We start from the raw sequence: 23,158 nt of genomic DNA, 5'->3' as shown, positions 1-23,158 counted from the left end.
TCCTACAATGGCTCTCTGTCAGACCTGGGAGTTAATGCTTCTTTGAGAACTGTCCGGATTCACTTTTAAAGGTTGCTTTTCACTCTGAATTAGCATCTTTGTGACTCTCCTACCACACACACACACACACACACACACACACACACACTATCTGCATCCCATGAAAACAGCCAGGGCATTCTCTCTCTCCCTCTCTCTCTCTCTCTCTCTCTCTCTCTCTCTCCTTTTCTGGATCTCTTTCAGCCTGAATCACATGGTCGCATTCTCTCTGCACCCCCATTCCTGCATTCCTTCTGCTCATTTCAGTACCATCCTCTTTAACAACACAATCTTCTCACTGTCAGAGGGACAGCCTTCTCCTGCTGCTGCCGCTGCCATCTGGAACAACCTTTCTGCCTCCCTCTCTGCTTTACTAACGCCTCCTCTCATTTTGAATCATGTCTACAAACATGACTGGTCTGTTTCATTTGATCAAAAGGTGCTGTTTTTATCACCTCCAACTATTATTATTCAGTATGAACTAGCAATGCAAAAAATGCAAGTGCAAGCACATTCTTTAGCGCTTGTTAGAAAGTAGTTTGCGCAGGTCATTTTTAGGGATCAGGGAGAAATTTGAGTCTGTCCACATTTTAAAGGCAAACTCACTTGATCTGCACTTTCCAAAATAATAAGCAACTCGAAATACAGCCACCCTTCAAAATTCACACTTCTCTGAATTTTGCAGTGCGATTCTTCAGCCGAAAATGTATAAAAACGAACATAAGAGAAACACATCTGGATCATGGCAGTCTAGTCCAGCATCTTGTTCTTCCAGTGGTGAACCAGATGCCCATTGGAAAACTTGCAGGCAGGACCTGAGCACTAGAGCTTTCCAGCAATTGGTATTCAGAATCATACTGCGTCCAACTATGGAGGCAAGGTATAGCCATCATGACTAGTAGCTGTTGATAGTCATATCCTGCAGCAATTTGTCTGATCCAAGTTGATGCACATCATTGTCCCTTGTGGGTCCAAATCCCATAGTCTAACCATGTGCTGTGTGGAGAAATGCTTTCTTTTGTGTGTCCTGAATCTTCCACCATTCAGCTTCCTTGATTATGTCAACCATGTGATAAATGACTATGAAATAAGCACAATCTCTCACTTTGTAGCTTTGTTTTTTAAAAAATACAGACACTTGACTAAAAGAGGAAGTTTTATAAAATTCATATTAGTATGGTGAGAGGGATTCCCCTCTCCTTTTCCTATATGCCAAATATGCTGCCGGCAGTATATTCAGAAACAACAAAAAGGAAATATCTAATTGTGGTTTGTTAGCAGACTGGTTTGCACAAACCATGGTTCTCTATATTTGGAAGCACAGGAAACAGTGGTTTGTTACAAACCACAAATTACAGTTTCCAGCCTCCTCCCACATGCATGAAGGAATTGCATAGGGGAGGGGATAGTGAGGTACATTTTGCAATAACAAAACCTGGCATGCTATTGCTTCTTAATTTTGCCATAGACTCACAAGCTCTCCTTGCCTTCCTAGAGGATGGTTCTAGAGGTTTCGAAGTTTTGGACCCTGGAATCCTAGTACATGGTTGTAAGTTGATAGTTTCATAACCCATTTATTCCCTGATCACCAAAACATTGGCTCGGGACTCAGAGTGCAAGAGCAAGGGAGATCATTTTAACATAAATACATAATTTCCTAATCATCAAGCCATAATTCTTCAATCAACTCTCTATTTGTATGACAAATCATGATTCCAAACAGATAATTTCCAGAGGCAAAATTATAAATTGAAGATGGGACTTTGGACTTGTTTTGGGTTTCCTACATTTTTTTTTTGTTTGTTCCTCAAGCCCTGACAGATCTCTTTGATTAATATATGAGGGCAAGCTACAACAAGTCCATTAAAGTACTGGAGCCTGATTTACACTTGCAGTTTCTCCTGCTATTTTTTCAGTATAAAAGCTCTATTTGTCTTGGCGGCTTCTACCCTAGCCTTCATAGACTTCTCACTTTAATGGCCCCAGAACAAAGAAAAGCAATAAAGGTGGGAAAGGGCTGAATGATCACGGTGTACAGGAAATGGCAGGAGAGACTTGGAACATGTTAAACCTCTATAATTAACAATGGCAAATGTCTTAGGGTATTACCAGAATCCAGTTAGACATTTCTACAAAACTTTGTTTTAACTCAATCTGCCATATCATCAGATGGGGTTTGTGGCAATAAAACTATGGAGCAACTACTACACACTAATCACAAATGTTCATAACAGAGCCCTGGGAATATGAAGTTTTGAGATGAGAAGAAGCACAGGAAACCCCTGTCTCTACGTGACATTTCGCTATTCGAAATCACCCCCATGCAGCTTCCCTGCCCTTTTCATACGTAGAGTTCAAAATGCATGTTTACCACAGTTAGCTAGGACCCTATAACTAGTTATATACAGTCACTGCCAGCACATTCGAGGGCTTCTTAAAGCACCACTTTCCCCCTATGAAATCACAAGAGGCAAATGACCTGCCAAAAATCCCTCTTCTCTTAAACAGAAAAAACCACCTCGGCTTCAGGACAAGTGAAAACATTTATTGCCTCTTTTGATTATTTATAGATCTGTGCTGTGAGCCTCTCAGTATCAACATTCATTATATTCAGAAGTTATGTTAAAGGTTTTAAGCCATCGATTTGTTATGTCCATTCTTATTTTCTAGGGCTTTCGCTGGGTAAGAGTTTCTTAGTTACAGGGTCAGCAGTTCCAAAAGGTGGCTGAAAAAGTGAGAGTCTAATGAGCACGTATTTTTATTCTGAGCTCAGTCTACTGCTTTCATGTACTTCCATTGCAGCTGATGGTGTAAGGCTGGAGTCTTGTCTGCTCCTGGGGCCTCTCAAAGTGCTTTTTCATGTTGTGTGAAATATTTTAATGGAAGATCAGAAAAGTATTCCTGCTGATGTAGATGAGGGAAGGGACTTTAAATTCCCTTGAAAATGGTGTGACGATAAAGTAACCAAATTAATATATGATGAATCAGTAAAAGGAACAGCTATTTAGCTTAGCTTAGTTTATTTTATTTTAGTTTAGTTTTTTTATTTTAACCCAGCTTCCTCTTTCCTGGCAGTAGGTCCAAGAAGAGGAATTTCAGTCTCTGAGCATGTGCACTTGGGTTAAATTTTGTACAGCAAGCAAGCCGTGAAATGTGACGTCTGAGCACAATTGTGGCTAGAGTCTCCTTTGTGCATTGCTTACGTTAAGGCAGAAGGCAAGTCCTGGAGAATGGGACCATGCTCCTGGCCCTGACTCTGAGGTCAGACATGCTTGCTTGGCGCAGCATCTAGACATCAACGCATTAGTGTGTCTGCCTGCACACAAGCAGCTGCCAGTGGGCTGCATGCATGAAAACCTATGTGAGGTGTTGGCTGGTTTACATTGGGACTGGAGAGGTGAAAAGCAGGGAGCCCAATGATAAATGGAGCCAACTAATCCTAGTTTTGTCCACACCCTCCTCCCTGCTAAGTTCTACATAGGTGATAATGTCACTGACAAGGAGGAAGATGACAGGCAGTGCCATCCCTGAAGTGGCTGCAGGGAGATAGGCAGTTGGGGGCCAAATGAGAGCAGACTGATGCTGGTGTGACAGTGGCCCATTCTCTCCAAGGGCCCAAATTCCATTGACTATCTAGAGTTTTTATTAGCAGTGTGGCATGCTGCAAGGCCAGGCAGGAGGGGCAGGAGTGAAGCCCCGTTACCCTGTACTCATGTGATGCTTGTGAACATCCCAGTCGTGGGGTCGTCAAATTACCATTGGCTAGAATTTCCAAAGCAAAGGAGGACAGAACATTTTTGTGAGGAGAACAGGAAATTATTCTCACTTGTCTAGTGTTACTCCCAGGGGCACATCAACCTGCTTGTTCAAGCAGTTGTATTCTTTTTTAAAAAAAAATCCAAATAATTTTTATTGGTTTTCATCTTGAAACAAAAACAACATATAACTACAGTAACTTGTCCAGTGGCACATCCTTATTAAGTTTCATATGCAGTACACAGTACACAAGCAATACGTTTATTTATACATTAGCCATTCAAGTATCCTCTCCACAGAGATTTTTGTGCTGTGGGTGGAATAAAAGTATCTTCTGTCTCATATGTAAAGGAAAAGAATGGAAGCCAAGTTTTGCCAAAAGTGTCTATCTTTGAAGTGCCTTTAATTGCCCTTCTATGGCAAGTAAGGTGTTCCAATAGAGTCACATTTCACATATTATTTACCCAGATTTCAATGGGGATTTCTATAGCTTGTTTCCAGTATTGGGCTATTGTTAATCAGGCTGCTGATAATAGAAAAAAATACCAAATCTCTGCATTTTGGGCTTTAAATTTGAGTCTAAGGATAACAAAGCAAGAGCTGAATTGAGGGGAAGGGATTGCTGCATAGTTTTGGAAATAATGCGGAAGACCTTTTCCCAAAAGGAGTATACCAACATGCAACTCCACCATGCATGAAGATATGTGCCTATCTCTCTGCAGCCTTTCCAGCATAGGAGAGAGATGGTAGTGTTTATTTTAGCTAGACATGATGGAGCCCAGTGTCAGCGAAATATAATTTTAAGAGAAGCTTCATGCAAACGAGCAGAGATTGTTCGTAGGGACAGTTTGTGCCAAATCGATTGCCATTTATTAACTGCAATGATGATCCCTCGGTCTCTTTCCCATACTGTCCTGAGGCCTCCTATATCACCTGCAGTGGTATTCTGTGCCATTTCTGCCTTCTGGACAATCTTCAAAAGAAGCCTCACATAGAGCTGATATAGGAATCAACCTGAGAAGATATGAATGAAGGGATAATATGGCCAATTCTCTAATCTAATCTAATTAGGCATCTTATGGATTGTATGGAGCTGATTTAAAAGGCATTCCTGGCCATTGTGACAAACTAAAGTTTGTCCAGCGGTGCACCCAGATGTAAACCCAGGGGAATTTCCAGGTTATTTCTGATCCTAGTGTTTTAGGAATGCAAATTCCTAACTACTGGGCAAATTGTCTGAAGCACAGAGTTGGTAGGCTAACTGGTACAGACATTTCCTGAAAGCTCTGCTTGATCTGGTTTAATATAAAACATGCAGACTTAGAGATACCATGAAAGACTTGGAGCAAGTATGTTATCTTATAACACTGCTATTGTTTTCATAGCTTAGTATACATGACCAAACAATTCTGATTTTTTCTCTTGATAAGTGAACAGGAGATTCTTGAGTGCAAACATGATGTGAAAATGCATAGCTCATGTTTACAAACTCTGCACATCTTATCTTTCTTATAACTAGCTCACTGCAGATTGTTTAAAGTTGTTTTAAATCTGAGTAAATATTACATCAGCCTTGGTTTTATGAGCCAAAGCAAATTAATTTTGGACGAGAGAGCCCTCAGAAGTGAAATTCATGGACCTTGTTTGGCTCCTTTCAAATATGTAGATGCGTATCTGGAGCAAGCTGAGATGGATTGGGACATTATTCCTGGAATCCTGATTTCTCGGATGCTTGTATACTTGGAGTGAGCAGGGACCTTTCACGTAGAAAGTAACTTTATAACTAGCCGTTATCGTTCAGTCATCATTCTCGCCAGCTGGACTGAAACAGCTCGCTGATCCAGTACAAATCCAAAGCCATACCAATCAGAAGGAGCTTTACTTATTTCCCCTGAAACCAACCAAGAAACAATAGCAACGCCCCACGGAAAGGCTCCAAAGAAATGAGGCACCAGATGAAAATTACAGCTATGCACGCCAGGAAAGCATTTCTTCAGGCTGTACAAAATCTGAATTCTATTTTTAAAGTGACTTTATAGCGATATGGTTGATTTGAGACAAACTATGTGGACATCTTTCTCCAATTAGGCAACGCCACTGCTCATAAGAAATCTCATGCACGTTCACATTGCAATAACCTCACCAGAGTGGCAGCAGGCCAGGTCTCCCCAAAGTTCTACAGCTGTGCCCCAAGCCAAGACAATTTTATATTGTAGCTCCAAGGAGCTGAACTGCCAGTCCTCATCCTTCGCTTGGACTACTAAACCTTGATCTCATTTTAAATGAGTGGAGGACTTGATACTGTTCCCCAGGAGCCATTCCATGGGAAGTTATTAGCACTCTGCATTCTAGCCCAAGACCTTTACAAGATGCTCACTCAATGACAGCTTGAACATCTGCTTTGCATACAGAAGATCCCAGGTTCAAACCGCACCATCTCCAGGTAAAGGCAAAGGTAAAGGGACCCCTGACCATTAGGTCCAGTCGTGGCCGACTCTGGGGTTGTGAAGCTCATCTCGCTTGATTGGCCAAGGGAGCCGGCGTACAGCTTCCAGGTCATGTGGCCAGCATGACTAAGCCGCTTCTGGCAAACCAGAGCAGCACACGGAAACGCCGTTTACCTTCCCACCAGAGCGGTACCTATTTATCTACTTGCACTTTGACGTGCTTTCAAACTGCTAGGTTGGCAGGAGCAGGGACCAAGCAACGGGAGCTCACCCCGTCATGGGGATTCGAACCGCCGACCTTCTGATGGGCAAGTCCTAGGCTCTGTGGTTTAACCCACAGCGCCACAGATCTAGGCAAAACTCCGATCTGAAATCCTGAATGGCTTCTGCCAGTTAGTGTAGACAGTAATGAGCTAGATGGTCCCATGGTCTGACTCTGCAGAAAGCAGTGTTCTATGTTCCTCTGATCCTAAATAGCATGCCCACCATTAGCTCCTGCATGTCCCATGGTACTGACTTGTCCATGCTAAGAAAATGGTGATGCGTAACAAATAATAAGAACCTACATGTGGAAGGGTCATAGGTCAGGGCTAGAGCCCATGCTTTGCAAAAAGGTCCTATGTTCTATACCCAGTATCTCCACTAGGAAATGCTGAAAAGCTTCCTCCCGCTTGTGTAGACAATATTCCCTTTGATGGATCATTACTCTGAGTCAGCTTCCTAAGTCCCTAAAGTATAACTGAGTACCATAACTGTCACTAGAAGAGAAAAACAAATATGGAAAATAATGAATTTCTAGCCCCCACATTTCTGGATACTATTATTTGAATTGCTGTTTCCCTCACTGAGTATTGCATTCATCATATTCACAAATTCTCCACTGCAACTTTCTTTTCCTTCTGAAAACAACCTTTACTCCTGTTCACTTTAGGGTATATTTGTAGGTATAACACCTCATTTATGAGTGTTTAAATTTAAGCATTTGCAGAATGCAACTGCAACCCTACATATGCCAACATGAATGTAAGCCATGTTAATTTCAGTGTTGTCTATTCAGTTATGAAGCAGTCTCACTGACGTATATGAAATAAATAGACTTGAATTTCATATATGGTCTATGTGGTCAGAGGCTAAGAGCAAACTACAATAGTTCCATATACCATATAGACACAAACAGCGCACATGCTAAAGTTTTGGCATGCATTACCCTTCCCTGACTGTGGTGAATCTTGTTTTTTTCTGAAATTTCAATCCTGATTTCCCCTTGCAATTTTTCCTTTCTGTTATGGCTCTGCCTTTGACAGAATCCTGCTTAAACCATCCTTTTTCATTCACTAGCTGTCATTTCAGCAAGCAGCTAAATGCTTATGCAGCAAAATGAAGTGTTGAGTAAGAAAGCTATATAGCAAATACAAAATTGCAACATATAGCATGTGATTCTGATTAAGGAAAATAAGGCCCTTGCAGTGGGAAGCTGTGGCTTCTCCAGTTAGTGGCATATAAGCAGAGACATGTCTCTTTTCCTTAGAAGTAAATAGCAGCAAGTTCATAAGCAGCAAAAGGAAATACTTTTTGCACAATGCATAATTGCCTCAATTAAATTTTTATTTCAAGATGAGCGGAAGCCCTTGGGTAAACCAAAAAGATATCTCTGGGATTAAGCCTCTGCCTCTCAGTAAAATGTCCTTCTTTCTAAAGAACTGCTAGACATTTTCTTTCCCTTCATTTATTTTATTTTTTTTATTTTTTTTAATGCAAAATCAAGTATAAACAAAATCATCACAGAATACAAGTATGAGCTATCAAAGCAGAACCAAAAGGGGGTTGGGGTCAGAGAATCAGCAATACATTCCAGACTTTTGGTATAATATAAATTATAACAAGTCTATAATTACAATGTGTCTGTTGCTCTCCTATGCCTTCAGTTCAACTGAAGGTGGTTTGTACTTCCATTCAAGGAGCGAAGGGATCTGTTCAACGTCTCCATGCCAATTCAGAAGTGTGGTGGGTCCTTATCCAATTAATCTTTTTTGCAGGTGATGCAGCCTTGACACTTTGAGAAAGCTCTACAGAGATTCATCAACCAATTTGCCCACCCAAGCCTGCATGAAGTTCGGCCTCACCATCAGCCTGACAAAGACCAACATCTTGGGTCAGGGCATCGTCAACACTCCGTGTATCAGTATTGGTGAACACATGCTTGAGGTGGTAGATAATTTTGTCTATCTGGGCTCCACCATAACCAGCAACTGTTCCATTGATGCTGAGCTGGATAAGCATACAGTGGTGTCTTGTTTTAAGAACAGCTTAGTTTATGAACAACTTGGATTAAGAATGCTGCAAACCCAGAAGTAGGTATTTTGGTTTGTGAACTTTGCCTTGGAAGCAGAACATGTTTTGCTTCCTGTTGAGTGTGTTCCATTGTGAATTGAGTCCCCCACTGCTATTTGAAACCACGCCTTGGTTTAAGAACGCTTTGTTTTAAGAACAGACTTCTGGAATGGATTAAGCTCGTAAACCAATGTACCATTATATTGGCAAGACAGCTATGGCAATGGTTCACCTCTCTGAAAGGAATAAAATAATAATAATAAAAATCCTTCCAGTAGCACCTTAGAGACCAACTAAGTTTGTTATTGGTATGAGCTTTCGTGTGCATGCACACTTATTCAGATACCGAAAGGGTTTAGGAGAATGGGATGCTAACAACCAAACCCAAGGTCTGTCAGGCTTACATGTTGAGCACGCTGCTTTACAGAAGTGAGTTGTGGACAATTTACATCCGCCAGGAATGGTGCCTCAATGCCTTCCATGTGAGCCGCATCAGAAAGACTTTGGGCATCACATGGCAGGACAGAGTCTCGAATGAAGATGTGCTCTTCCAAGCCCACATTCCCAGCATGTTCACACGTGATGTCTCAGCGATGTCTGCTGTGGCTTGGTCATGTACACAGAATAGAAGATGGCAGGATCCTCAAGGCCGTGCTCTATAGGAAGCTGGCTTCAGGCACCAGGCCTTTGGGCAGACCACCTCTGCAAATGTGACATGATGGCTGGCAACATTAACCCCATCATATGGAAATCCCTTGCAGGTTGTGTATCCACAGAAGTGACCAGAGGAGGAATGACCGCCGGGAGGAGTGCAGAGAGAGAAAATGCCAAGGTGCGCCTGTAGCAGCTAAACTATATCCCTTCACCTGCCCCACCTGCAACATGTATTTCACCTATCAGTCTCTATAGTCACAGCAGGTGCTGTAACTCTCCACCATTTTGACTTCACCCCTGAAACTGCACTCTTCAACTATCTCCCGAGACAGACGGATACCAAACCTCTAGCACTCAGCCTCATTACTCCCAAACACCAGATGGAGGAGAGTTCAAATTGATCTATCATATAGGACTGTGTAAGGATTACAGTCACAGATACTGAGTTAGTTCAGACATAACACCCAAGTGCAGTTTGTGCTAATAATACATCCACAGCATGGCTTGTGTTTCAGAGGCACAGGCAAACCGTTTATTGTTCTATTACCTTTTGAGATTTGCAAACTGGCTTCAAACCATTGTTTGAATCCTGGTTTAGTCAGGTTCTCTTGGTTTAAACACCACAGACCCAAGCATATATTTCACTGCATATGAAAACACTTTGAGCACCTCAAAAGCACCATATAAATGCCAAATATTATGCTCATAACGTACATGTAGCACATTCTTACATCCTGCAAGCTTACTATATACCAGGCAAAACAGTTCTGCCCTTGCAGGTGTAGCATAAACAGGGTTTTGGGTGTGTGTGTTTTTTAGCTTCATGAATATTTAAGTTGATATATTGGGTTCCACCAGAGGTCCTCAATCTTTTTTGGGCCAGGAAAATCTAAGAAACTTCCAGAAAGCACCAGGAAATATTCATTTCACAAAAGCAAAACAGTGATGCTGAGGACCACCCCTAAACAATAGGCAAAACATCTACACATACACCAAACTGACGGAGCATAGACAAAAAAGGAGGCAACACTTCCCACAACCAAACAACAACAAACAACAGCAACCCCACCTCTTTAAAAATATATAGGGAGGGCCAGGAGATCTTTGCAGGCACCAAAGAAGGTGGTTGAGGATGCTATGGTGTTCACAGGGACAACATTAGGAACCTGAATATTAAACAAGCTTCTGTTGCTGGGCAAGATTTTCTGTCACACATAGCTTGTTGGCAAGCAGACTTGACAGGCCGATAAATGCTAGAAGAATAGAGGAGAAAGCAACACTGTTTACATTAAAACCTAAGTGTGTCCTGTCACCTCATTTAATGTGGCATATTCATGTAGCTTTTAGCACTGAAATATAAAGCACACACACACCCTCCAACAGGCCAGGATCCATCCACTTTCTCCAGGGACCAAACGCCACACTTCTGTCCTCAGCTGAAGCCACAGAACACATTAAGACTGTCTGTGATGGTCTTTTCAATTGCACTGGAGATTAGAATTAATACAGCATTTAATTTCCTGATGACAAATAATACCACAGATTAAAAGCATGTGTGGATTTTATTGAAAGTCAAATGGGTGGGGATTATGCTATTTCCAGGCCTTACTCACAACAGGAGAGTGATTGTTATGATTACATGACGAAGATAGCGGTACTGAGAGACGCCACATCTGTGAGTCATTCACAGAAGCTCAGCAAACAACCTGGAATAAGGGGATTAAGAGGGCAAGACTGCATAGATGCTTTGGAAGGATGTGTGTGTGCTTGTTAGGTGTCAAGAGAGATAATTGAGGATTATGCTGCATTAAGGAGATCAAGCGGGACCCAGACCACATTTGCACACCAGATGCCAGGCTAAATTGGTCACCAAGTCTGCAAAGGGCTTTGCTTTCTCCACTGTTACCTTTCCCTGCTTTCTTGGAGAATCTGTCTATGAAGCGCTTCTCACATACATGCTCAGGAACACCTCATTGATCATTGCGGCAAATCTGAAGTGGAGAATAAGGTGTCAGGGAGTGCGTAAGGTTTATGCTACCTTTGGGGCTGTCATTAGTGGAAGGACCCAAGTTGATAGAAGGTCTTGGACTGGTGGCCAAGGATTGCAGGCAGAGATTCTGTGCGTCACCATATTTCTCAGACCAGATCATAGAACTACAAGGAGACCAGCCAAGGAAACCTGGGTAAAATAATACCACTCTACCAGCTGGTGCTGTGGGTTAAACCACAGAGCCTAGTACTTGCCGATCAGAAGGTCTGTGGTTCGAATCCCCGCGACGGGGTGAGCTCCCGTTGCTTGGTCCCTGCTCCTGCCAACCTAGCAGTTCAAAAGCAAGTCAAAGTGCAAGTAGATAAATAGCTACCACTCAGGTGGGAAGGTAAACGGTGTTCCCGTGCACTGCTCTGGTTCACCAGAAGCGGCTTAGCCATGCTGGCCACATGACCTGGAAGCTGTATGCCGGCTCCCTCAGCCAGTAAAGCGAGATGAGCACCGCAACCCCAGAGTCGGCCACGACTGGACCTAATGGTCAGGGGTCCCTTTACCTTTACCTTTTACCAGCTCCACAGAAGCTCCCAGATCAGGACTGCTGACTAATGTGATGAACTAGGAGGCTCTCCTCTGATTACAGATTGCTTTCACCTCAACTACACAGGAGCTGAGTCTAGCAATCACTGTAACTGACCATGCAATTGCATCATCTCTTGTTTAGAGATAATGTGCCGCCTAGCAGTCCCTCTGTAGTAAGCCGGTGCCAATAGGTGTGTTTTTGTTTTGTTTTGTTTTAACCATAGAAAAACAACCCACCTGGATGTGCCTCTTGATCTATAATTGTGGTTTGTTTGACTTATGCATTGTATGGACTTCTGGTTTCTCTCAGACACCTTCAAGCAAATGCTGAGGTTTACTGAGTCATGTCTTTCCAGAGGTTAATCTTATTATCATTTTTTTGTGAAGGGTTTCCATTATGCACTGCTGTGGCAATGAGCCATCTGGGAGGATGCCCAGTTACTTAATCTACCTGCTTACATAGTTGGATATGTGCAGGCCTCTCATGTGGGGCTGTTGGTCTGAAAATTGGCCTGGACATTTGTCATCAACATGTGGTTGTTACTCAACTGCTTTTCTGTTTCAGTTGCTCTAGAAGGGGCATTGGGTATCGTAAATGAGTGCCTGGAGTAAAAAAAAAAATGGATGAAGATTTGAACTCTGGTCTCCTAGGCCCTGGTCCATCACTCCAACCACTACACCACATTGGCTCTTCAGTGTCATGTCATCCCTGACCATTGGTCTTGATGGCTGGGGGCTGGTGAGTGCTTGGTGCTGTGCAAATATGGGAATATTCCTCTCTATTTATACTCATTGCTACCAGGTACTGTAGAAATTCAAAGATTTCTTCTTCATCATCATCATCCTCTTCAGCATCATTGCTGGTGAGTGTACAGCTGGTGCTGTACAAATGTGGAAAATGCCCTTGCTGGGTTGGATGGCAGGGAGGAGTGTGCTTTGTGGTTCGCCTCAGGTACCAATATGTCTTGGACCAGCCATTATAAGTGAGGTCTGCATTTGTGAGTTTATTAGGTCTGTTACAGAGTGGCTTTATTAACCAAGAATGACTGTTCAACAGCTCAAATTAAGAGAGTTATTGTTGATCTCCTGCAGACTCTGACTTTCTTTCAACATGGTGTCAGCAGTGGGGCACATAGCTAGTTCTAGAACCTGACATCAAACCATCCTCTCAAGTTCAGCTTTTACCTTGGGAAGTAATGGGACTGATATTGCCCTAGCTGTATGGACTACATAGGCTAACAGCTCCTTCCCTGAGCCTTGTCTTTATTGGTGTCATTTTCAAAGTTCTCTGTGAGGTCTGTCATTACTGTAGTATCGGTGTTATTGAAAAATAATATACAGTGGTACCTCGGGTTACATACGCTTCAGGTTACATACACTTCAGGTTACAGACTCCGCTAACCCAGAAATAGTGCTTCAGGATGAGAACAGAAATTGTGCTCCGGCGGCACGGCAACAGTGGGAGGCCCCATTAGCTGAAGTGGTGCTTCAGGTTAAGAACAGTTTCAGGTTAAGTACAGACCTCCGGAACAAATTAAGTAGTTAACCTGAGGTACCACTGTATTTGCCATTTTTCTTTGCCTTAGTCAGCAGAGCTCACTATTCTGCCATTCATACAGACGGGTGGGGTACGTTTTCCTGGGAAGGGAATCAGCATCCCAGTTCAGCAATACCTATATGGAGTCCAGAACACCTAATGACCATTTTGCCAGAGACTGTACCTTGCATTTTATTAGCATTGCACTGTATTCATTCTCTCCCTCCGCCCCGGTCCATGGCCGTTCTGCTGTGGGGGTAAAAGCATAACTACTTGGCTAAATGAGTACTTTGAGGATATGAAAGCTTGTTCATCAAACTACTATTTTTGTTTGCACGCTAATGGGAATGTTCTGCACTTTTTCCTCCCTGTGGGAAATGAGAACCTGCTTGAGAACTGCATTAAAGCACAAAGACAGTCAACTGTGCCCTACAAGTAGGAGCAAGCTGGAATATAGAAATTTCCATGATGTGCTCCACAAAAATGTTTGAGAAATGGGTGAGGGGGGCAGGATACAAGGAGGGAGGGACAAAAACCTCCCTCCCCATGTGTTTTTTGAATGCAAGAGGGGGAGCAGGAGGCTGCCCGCTCGCTAGCCATGCCCCTCCAGCAGCAACATGGTCATCAATGAGAATTTGTATAATTTTAAGGCCATCTAAGATTGTCACCCCTTGCTCTGCTGTTCTATATCCCCGTGGCGTTATTCTTCATCATGAGCACCTATATCTCTGATCTGGTTCCACATACTTAATCCAATGTGCTTTTAATTAAGTACTGCATCCTTTCACAATATTTTTGATTATTTCAATACCCAATTATGTATTTTAATTATTTGGTGTTGGCTTTATTTGCATTTTCCTCCTCTTTACATTTCTATATACTGTTCTCCCATCATGGATGCCAAGTTGGCCCGCACAGGGTTCCCAGAAAGTCTTCCATCCAGACCTGCTAGGTTTCTTCAAGATGGTAATCTCATGTCTCTTCAGCCTTGGCTAGCCACTTTGAGTACAGTTTCTGTACTCAAAAACTGGGGGGATAACAATGAAATGGGTCCATATCCTAATTCATGAGTGAGCAACACTCTTGTTGAGGGCCACATTCCCTTAAGAGTAATCAGTTGGAGGCCACGTATTAGTGGGAGTGGCAACTGGAGTAAAAAAAATGGGTGGGAGCAGAGCCCTTTCCTCTCTTTCTGCCACATCCCCCCCCACCTTTCCCCTGTTTCATCCCTCCTTCCCATTCACATTAAATTAGACTAAAGGCTGAATGCAGAGACCTCACAGCGGCAGGTTGTTCTCCTCCACCCTGGATAGTGATGGTTAGTATCCCCATGGATCATGTCAGCTTGGGCTCAGAAATAGATTGACCCATGCCCCACCCCCCAAAATGGAATAGTTCAACTTAGCTTCATGCCAGCACTGAATATGACATCAGGATTTCTCAAATCCTTCACGACACTCCAAATCCAACCCCCTGATTCTCCAAACCCTCTCTCTGACTCCCTTAGACCCTACTGACAGCAACAGGAGGAGGGAAGTGGCTCCCTCTCTTGCTGTAGTTTTCCCAAGGGCCACCACATTGCAAGCTTCCAAAACTCATTTCTGAGCTCTGGGTGAATCAGTTTCATTGGCATCTCTATTGCTAAGTAATCATACGTGCTGAAAATCATGTGGTCAGTGGTATCTCCAAATCAGGACTTTGTAGCAGAAGTCCAGGGCTCTCCCTGCTCAGCAGAACACAGCAGGGCTGACGCCACATTTTGAAGTAATGCATGCTGCCTTCTAAAGAGGGGAAACCCCACGAGACTATTCAGTCCTGAGTCTAAAATTACCCAACTACACTACTGAACCTGGAATGGTAAGGGCAGCAATGAACAAGAACAGGCTCCGTTCCCAACCTGCACATATTCATTTCTGAAAAGAGGTTCCTTGTGGATACTTTCAAACAGCTGGAAACCTCCCTGCCCCATAAGGAAGCCATTTGTCTGCAGGCTTCCCCATTTCATGGAGGGTAGGGAGACAGAGAAACATGTTTCATATTTTAATGTGACCATCCAAATTCAGTTCCTGAATGATATGCAAACTGAAACACAGCTCTCCTGGGGAATTTGCACTTTTTTGAATTTGCAATGCCGTTCTCAAACCTAATAATGTGTATATTGGTGAAAATAATGTATACAATTGTGTTTTATTTGGGGAGAATTGCTTGCAAAAAGGCATACACTAGGCAAAAGTGCACACAAATTGTGTATGTAATACAAATTTTCCTATGGACTTTTATTACTGTTATTAATAATAATAAGATATGTCAAAATGGGGGCCAACCGCCCTTAAGATTGGGGGGGGTGAGAAACAGAGAGAATTCAAAATCAACAGATTCATTCATCCCCAATGGTGAGGTGCTTAAACATGTAGGTTAATTTCAGGCAGGTAGATTTGGACAGCACCTGCCGTCATGGCACCACCAAGCCAAATCCATGTGCGCTCATTTCTACACCAGATAACAGATACACATAAAGAAAGCTAAAACAAATCTCATTGCTTCAATAGCATGTGTTTGTTCTGTGTTGAAGACATTGCTATAATTTCTGTGATGTATAAAATAAGATGCTCTGAAATGTTCTGAATACGTTGCTTCTCTGCCCTTGTTCCCACCTGAGGCTGACCTGGAATGTAGACATCCCTTTGTACCTTTGGATCTAGTGAACTGCTCCCTCTCTCCCACTGAAATCTGAAATGCTGCCCCTATGTACCATGATGCAAGAGATGGGAAGAGAGGGACCCCTTCCTCTTGACAATAGCTGTCACACTGGTGAATGAAATAAAGAGGGCGGAAGAGCCTTTGAAAAGCAGGTTTTTCAAAATGTCATTGAGTAGGTTTGGCCTGAGCTTTGCAGAAACAATCCCATGAATTTCACTCCTACTCTGTGGAGCAAGGATGCCTTGTTCTGCCTCTATTTATTTTCTCTGGCTTAATGAATGTCGTTGTCTCATTGAATGTGAACCTAATGAAAACTGAACAGAGCATGCCAAGCGATATGGGTACATCCTTGTGGAATTAAGACATCCTATAGGAGAGCTCACAAGCCAATAATTCCGACTGCACCATGCTAATTGAGAAAATGTTTGGGTTTCAGGGTTTTTTAAATTGTTTTCCCTTTTATGATAATGTGCATTGGGAGAAAATATATTAACTGATATAAACTTGATCACAGAATTTAGTTTAAGGAAAAGTAGTTTGTGTGTGTGACCTTGTTTGGAAATACTGCTAAATTATGGTGAATGAGGCTCTAACCACCACCACAGAGAAGGGCAACAAAGATAGAGATATATGGGGAAAAACATATGGAAAAAGTTGAAGGAGCTTGATAAGTTTAGCAGTACCTATTTATTTACTCGTGCCTTCAAACTGCTAGGTTGGTGAGAGCTGGGACAGAGCAACAGGAGCTCACCCCGTTGCACGGATTTGAACCGCCGAACTTCCGATCAGCAAGCCCTAGAGGCTCGGTGGCTTAGACCACAGTGCCATGTGTGGAGAGGACATGTATCTCTTAAACGTCTTTCTCTAGAAAAGTATATGAACTTATAGACACTCTTGTCTTAAATGGCACGCTACTGTGTGGAGCTACATCCTGTGATTATGACATTTTCCGTTTCTCATGTTCAGAAAGTTGTGCTGAAATATTTAGCAGCTAAGATTCCGCTTCAAAACACATCAGCCATTTCATATATTCTTTTGGAACACGAAAAGTAGAGCAGCTTTCAAGACATCGTATTCCTGTTGTTGCTTTGGATTTCATACAGCCGGGAAAACGAGCAGCCAATTTAGTCTCTCAGGGAGGAGGGTGGGTAAGCGGGGAGATGGTTTGTGAAAGATCAGAGCCAGCATGCATTCAAGCTCTGTGGGGTTGTCAAAAATGCTCTCACTTTAACCTTAAAATAGGAATGCTGGGTGGAGAGGGGGTCTCTTTGAATTCACTCCACTGCTGCATAGAAATGGAGCTGGCTCAAGGATATGGACTGCTTGTCTCATTTGAAAAGCCCTTTTCTTGTGGTTTTTCTTTTAAAGTTACCTTGCTGGTTACCTGGCTTAGCAGTTTTTCACCAGCTTGAACTACCAGCAGTTTCTATGAAAGTCATTGGTTAGCATCTAAGGAACTACGGCTATTCTTTGCCCTTATTGAAATCTGAATTCTTTATGTAGCTGCTGAGGCTGTTCAGAGGCAGCAAAGCCCTTTCCACACACACCCCCCCACTTCAGGATGGGGGAGAAATTGGATAAAGTTCGCATTTAAGGTTGGAACTACCTGATCTGCACTTCCCAGAAGAACATGTGGAACTGAGACATCCTTCAGAATTTGCACTTCTTCAAATGCTGCAGTGCCCTTCTCCAACCACGTAATGTAAACATACTAAAGTGCACATAAGATGCACATATCAGTGAAGGTATCATGCCAAAATGCCTTCCATTTTGTGGGAAAATAAGCTTTGCAAAAAATGTGTGCATTTGGCAAAAGTTCATATCAAGAGATATCCGCGCTAGAGTGCTGGTGAATTTTTATGAGATTTTTTTAATTATAAAAAATCAAACTGATATGGAAATGTGGAGAGCTGAACATAAGACTGGAAGAATTAGAGAGAAAGCAAATGGACAGGTTGCCCCATCCCTACCTGCTGCCTTGCAGACAGCAGCAAGTGCCAGGTAAGAGCTGCATCACCTGATGGGGAATATCAAGCAGCAGAACCCTTCTTTAATTTGTATGAAGATGAGGCAGGCTTAAAAAGATAGTTAATTACTTAAAGGTCTAATTGAACTCACAAATGCTTGGATGATCTCAATGGTCTCAATGAAGACAGGCAAGGCCCTGGTGTTGCCTTCAGGGACTGTCTGGGTGTAACATGGAAGTGATTCAATAGGGATTGGATTGCTTCATTAGTGTCCTGCCCTCTGATGCACTTACTTAATCAGAATCGACTGCTGTTGTAAAGAGGATATGGACTGCTGGTCTAATTTGGTAAGTCTTTCTTTATGGGTTGTTAAAAAAAAAAAAGTCAACAAGCTTTAAATCAAGACTTCTTCCTGCCGAGACAGCGCTTTTGCTAAGTAAAAGCAAGCGCTAATTTCCATTTCCCTCCCATCTCCCTCTTCTCCTAGTAAATTAATAGATTTGCTGCATATGCCAATATCATAACTATGGGCCTGTTGCACAGACATTGAATCTGATGCATTCATAAACATCCCAAGTGTAACTGGGAACCACCACATTTGACTTGTCAACGTGCAACTCTTGCAACAATTGATAGCAAAATGGCTGCTGACTTAGGTTACAGTTCTCTGGTGGTACTTCCCAGAGTTGTTTCCTTTGATGGTTCCTACCATCATTATGTCTCAGGCTCTCCTTTTAACAAAAATATAACATTCAGTATCTTATAGCTTTGCTAATCACCCTGCTGCTACTGCTTCTAGTTAGATATCTCAGCATCCAAAACCATTTCAGAAGGCACACTAGCCAATGTTGTGCTACAACAGTTTCATTTGTTCTGTCTTAACCCTCTGGCTTGCCTGAATCTGATGTTGGCACACCTGCATTCGCTCAGTTGCTTCATCCATCATTGGCTCGGGACATTTAGTGCTCTGGAGATCTTGTCTGCTTCTCCTGTAGACAGCTGCATAATCCGTCTGAACAAAATATGATCATGGGGTCAGGCGTTGCTCAATCACTTTTGTGGGTTTCCACACTTCACTTTGACAGATGGTAACCAAATCTCACACGGACAAAAGAGAGGCAGGCTTTTGCTCCTTTGCTTTGTGTCCATTCCTGTTATCTCAATTTCATTTGTACGTTACACTTCGTTTTGCTGAGGTTGTAACAGTGGTGCTGAGATAGGCAGCCTGGTTCTCAAATGCCTCCCCATCGTATGCTGTAAGAAACTGTTGCCCAGTACTACCTAAGCTGACTGGCAGTGGCTCAGGTTCCCTAGGGTTTCAGGCAAGACTTCTTTCCAGTCCCACTAGGAGATGCCATTGATTAAACTTGGGACTCCTGATATGCAAAGATGTGTTCCACCACAGAGCTACAAAGGGAAGTGCGTCAGGAGGTTACTTACTGCCTGTCTTCCCTGATCAAGAGTATTCCTGATGGTGCTCTGAGGGTTAATCTTAAACTGAATAACCACGCCAGCCTTGAATGTATTTCAAACAATTATGAGACATTGGTTGGGGGTGGGGAGACAAAGAAGCAAGTAGAACTAAGGTTCTGCTCTTGAGTAGAAAACATGGCAATAATCCCAAATCTGTAGGATGCAAAGCCAAGCATTTCTTCCCAATGCACTAGAAAATAAAGCACTTTTTTTAAAAAAAAGAGTACAGCCTTTGACACAGTATGTTAGACAAAGCTTCCTTCATTCTCCCACAATGCATCAGCTGCTGCTGCCAAGCATGGAATAATCACTTCATCGTTTTCAAGTTATATTCAATGAATAATAGGTGCTTTGCCCCATGTGGAATGACTATTGTGTTGCCAGAAATAGCTCTACATTTCTCAATGTTTGCATAGGTAGACCTGTCCTGCAGTGCTGGGATGATGCCCTTGCAGTGTCAAGGTAATGCATGCTCCTGGAACAATCAGTCTTCAGGCCCTGATGGTGGGACCAGGGAAATTGCTGTTAGTAGAAGCAGACCCTTGTTGAACTGGCCAAGGCACTGGGCTGAAGCGAACTCTTTTTGATGCCATGCTTAATGGGCTCTGGCAGACCTCACCTTGCTCTACTGAGCGCAGCCAAGGATACACGGCCCCCTTTTCTCTTGCCTCAGCCACTTCTGGATTTTGTCCTGGGAAAGTTCATACCTCATTAAAGTGTGCCTGGACAGATTTCACAAATGGCATTGTTTCCCGTTTGTCTAGGGCAATGTCTGATCCAGGTAGTGGAGAACCCCTGGCTAAGAGATTGGCAATGGGCCCTCACCCTCCTCCTCACTTCTGTTCTTAGTGCCCATTCCCTTCCTCTAGGCCCAATCTGTACAAACACCCAGAGGAAGAGTGCAAGTCAAGCAAAGCCCTTCCCGATCTCCTCAGCAGGCAGTGCTAGGGAGTAGGAGCAGCAGGGCCAGGAGGCTCTGGGAGTTGGCATTTGTCCCCACCTCCACCGTGGTGTGGACCTTAGCAGGTGCCCAGTGATGTCCATGCTTGATGCTGGCACTGATCAAGTGTCATTCTGACACTGTTACCTATAAATAAACTTGATTGTGCTGGAATTCCATTTCAGACCGCTGTGTTACCACACCTGGTAGCAAATTTATTCCAGAAAAGAAACAGCAATGAGCTGCATTTTCATTAGTTTGTGTCTATGTCATCTGAAAAACAACATGGTGGCATCTTTGGTTTCTCCTTCCTTCATTGTCTTTCATTGTCTCCCTTAAACACAAGTCCTTCAGTTGTGCAAAGGGAGCAAAGAGACATTTTGGATTTGGAAGGGTATGATAATAACTTCGGTTGGCATGCATATTTATGGTATGACAAGGCAAAGGTGTATAAAAGTTTCAAAAACCATATTGTCAGGAAAGCATTATATAATGTTTGGATTCGATACAAAGACTTGTTGGAAAGTAAAACTCCCAGGTGGTTGTCACCAATGGAAGCTAAGGCGGTGAAAAAACTTAATATGGATTCTAAATGGCCAAAATTCTAGAACAAGATGGTGAGAAGGTTAAACTTCAGAGTTATGAGAAATTAAAGTCCAAAGTCCGAGATTGGTTGCATTACCATCAGATAAATGAGACATTTAAGCAGGACAGGAAAATAGGATTTCAGAAGGAGAGGTCAAAATTAGAAACAGAACTGTTAGAACCCAATACAAAAAATTTGTCAAGAATGTATAACTTGCTGTTGAAATGGAATACACAGGATGAAACGGTGAAATCAGCTATGATTAAATGGGCACAAGATATCGGTCATGACATTATGTTTGCTGACTGGGAGCAGTTATGGACCACTGGTATTAAATTCACGGCATGTAATGCCTTAAAAGAAAATATAATGAAAATGATCTACAGGTGGTACATGACCCCAGACAAGCTTGCAAAAATTTATCATTTGCCCAATAATAAATGTTGGAAATGTAATGAGACTGAAGGTACCTTTTACCACCTTTGGTGGACCTGCCCGAAGATTAAAGCCTACTGGGAAATGATCTATAATGAAATTAAGAAAGTCCTTAAGTGGACCTTTCCTAAGAAACCTGAGGCTTTTCTCTTGGGCATGGTTGACCAATTGGTGTCAAAGAGGGACAGGACCTTTTTTATGTACGCTACCACAGCAGCAAGAATTCTTCTGGCAAAGTATTGGAAGATGCAAGAACTACCTACTCTGGAAGAATGGCAGACGAAGGTGATGGACTTTATGGGACTGGCAGAGATGACCGGCAGAATCCGCGACCAGGGGAAAGAGACAGTGGAAGAAGATTGGAAGAAATTTAAAATATATCTTAAAAATTGTTGTAAAATTGAGGAGTGTTAAGATGTCAAGGGGTAAGAAGTAGAGAATTACAGCTGTAACTAATAAATTTAATGAAATTTAATGAAAGGGAACTAATAGACAAATTGACTAAAGGGTTGCTAAAGAATTGTAAAATAAGGATGCAGCGAAAGGGAGGTATGGGGAAGTCGGAGGAAAGAAGGTGTATGAAATTAAGATTATGAAATTATACGTGTTTAAATGTTTTGTATGTTTTTGTTTTGTGTTTTGTTTGTTTTTTATTATGTGTTTGAAAATTAATAAAAATTATTTAAAAAATTTTTTAAAAAAAGCAAAGGGAGCAAAGAGACTGCGACTGAAAAGAGTTGGGAGAAAACCAAAATCAATTTAGGACAGTGTTCTTCAACCTTGGGCCTTCAGATGTTGATGGACCAGAACTCCCATCATCTGTGACCATTGGGCTCAACTGTCTGGGGATCATGGGAGTTGTAATTTAACAACACTTGGAGATTCAAGTTTGAAGAACATTGGTTTAGGATACCCACTGCTGTAGGTTCCCCATAAAATGTTTCCCTAACCTTTACTTTAAAAAACTGCATGGAAGATGATTCCATGGTGGGTTTGCTGGGTTTGTAGCTGCCACCAGTTTTTAAGGGGCTATGGTTCGCATTCAATTAACCCAGTGCATTAATGGAAGCCGGTGCAAGGACTCCAATTATGCAGTGGGGCTTTCCCTTCTCCCCCCCATGCCTCATATGCCTTCCCCAAATCCACTGTGGAGGGAAGGAGAATGCCCAGAACAGCACATGGGAGGGGGGGTAGAAGAATGCTCTCTGGAAAGCAGAAATGCTAGTACTAATGGAACCATCATGTTAGTGCAGCATTTAATTCTACCCCAATATTCTGGAAGAGATCACAGCATAGTGATTATAACCTGTTTTACTATGTTCTAATATATGCTGAAAGCTGCCCAGAGTAACTAGGGCATTATTATCGTCATCGTCATCATCATCTTCATCTTCATCTTCATCTTCATCATCATCAACCCCATTACTCTGAACAGACTCTAACAGTATATTTCATTTTACTTTGAAAGATTGTCACCCTTGATTTCTGTAGTTTGCATTGCTACTATCCCATGCAGCCCAGTTAATACTGGAAACCACAGTGTATAAACTGGAATAATAACTGCGGACAAAAGAGAATGCAAGCAGGGATGTAAGAAGGCACCGTTTTTCATTTTGTATTCATCACATGCAGCACAGTTTCCATTTTCTTGTAGTTCCTCTTCTGCCCAAAACTATGTCATTCACTGTCCATTGAGGCAAAATTACATTGCTTACGTCATTAAC

General features: G+C 42.5%; 1 long non-coding RNA gene across 1 annotated transcript in view; it reads left to right on the top strand.

Annotated features, from left to right (window-relative positions):
* The first annotated feature begins 19,382 nt into the window (after positions 1-19,382).
* The window catches only part of LOC309379928, a 36,783-nt gene continuing 33,007 nt past the window's right edge, over positions 19,383-23,158 (top strand). The window contains exons 1-2 of the long non-coding RNA XR_014172685.1: positions 19,383-19,419; positions 19,890-19,935. This is a non-coding gene — a long non-coding RNA (uncharacterized lncRNA). The remainder of the gene's footprint in view (positions 19,420-19,889; positions 19,936-23,158) is intronic.

Source organism: Podarcis melisellensis, assembly GCF_964234715.1.
Source record: "Podarcis melisellensis genome assembly, chromosome: 11".
In the NCBI taxonomy this organism is placed as follows: Eukaryota; Metazoa; Chordata; class Lepidosauria; order Squamata; family Lacertidae; genus Podarcis; species Podarcis melisellensis.
Note: the sequence above shows the minus strand (reverse complement) of the source record. Positions and strands in the feature narration are given on the sequence as shown.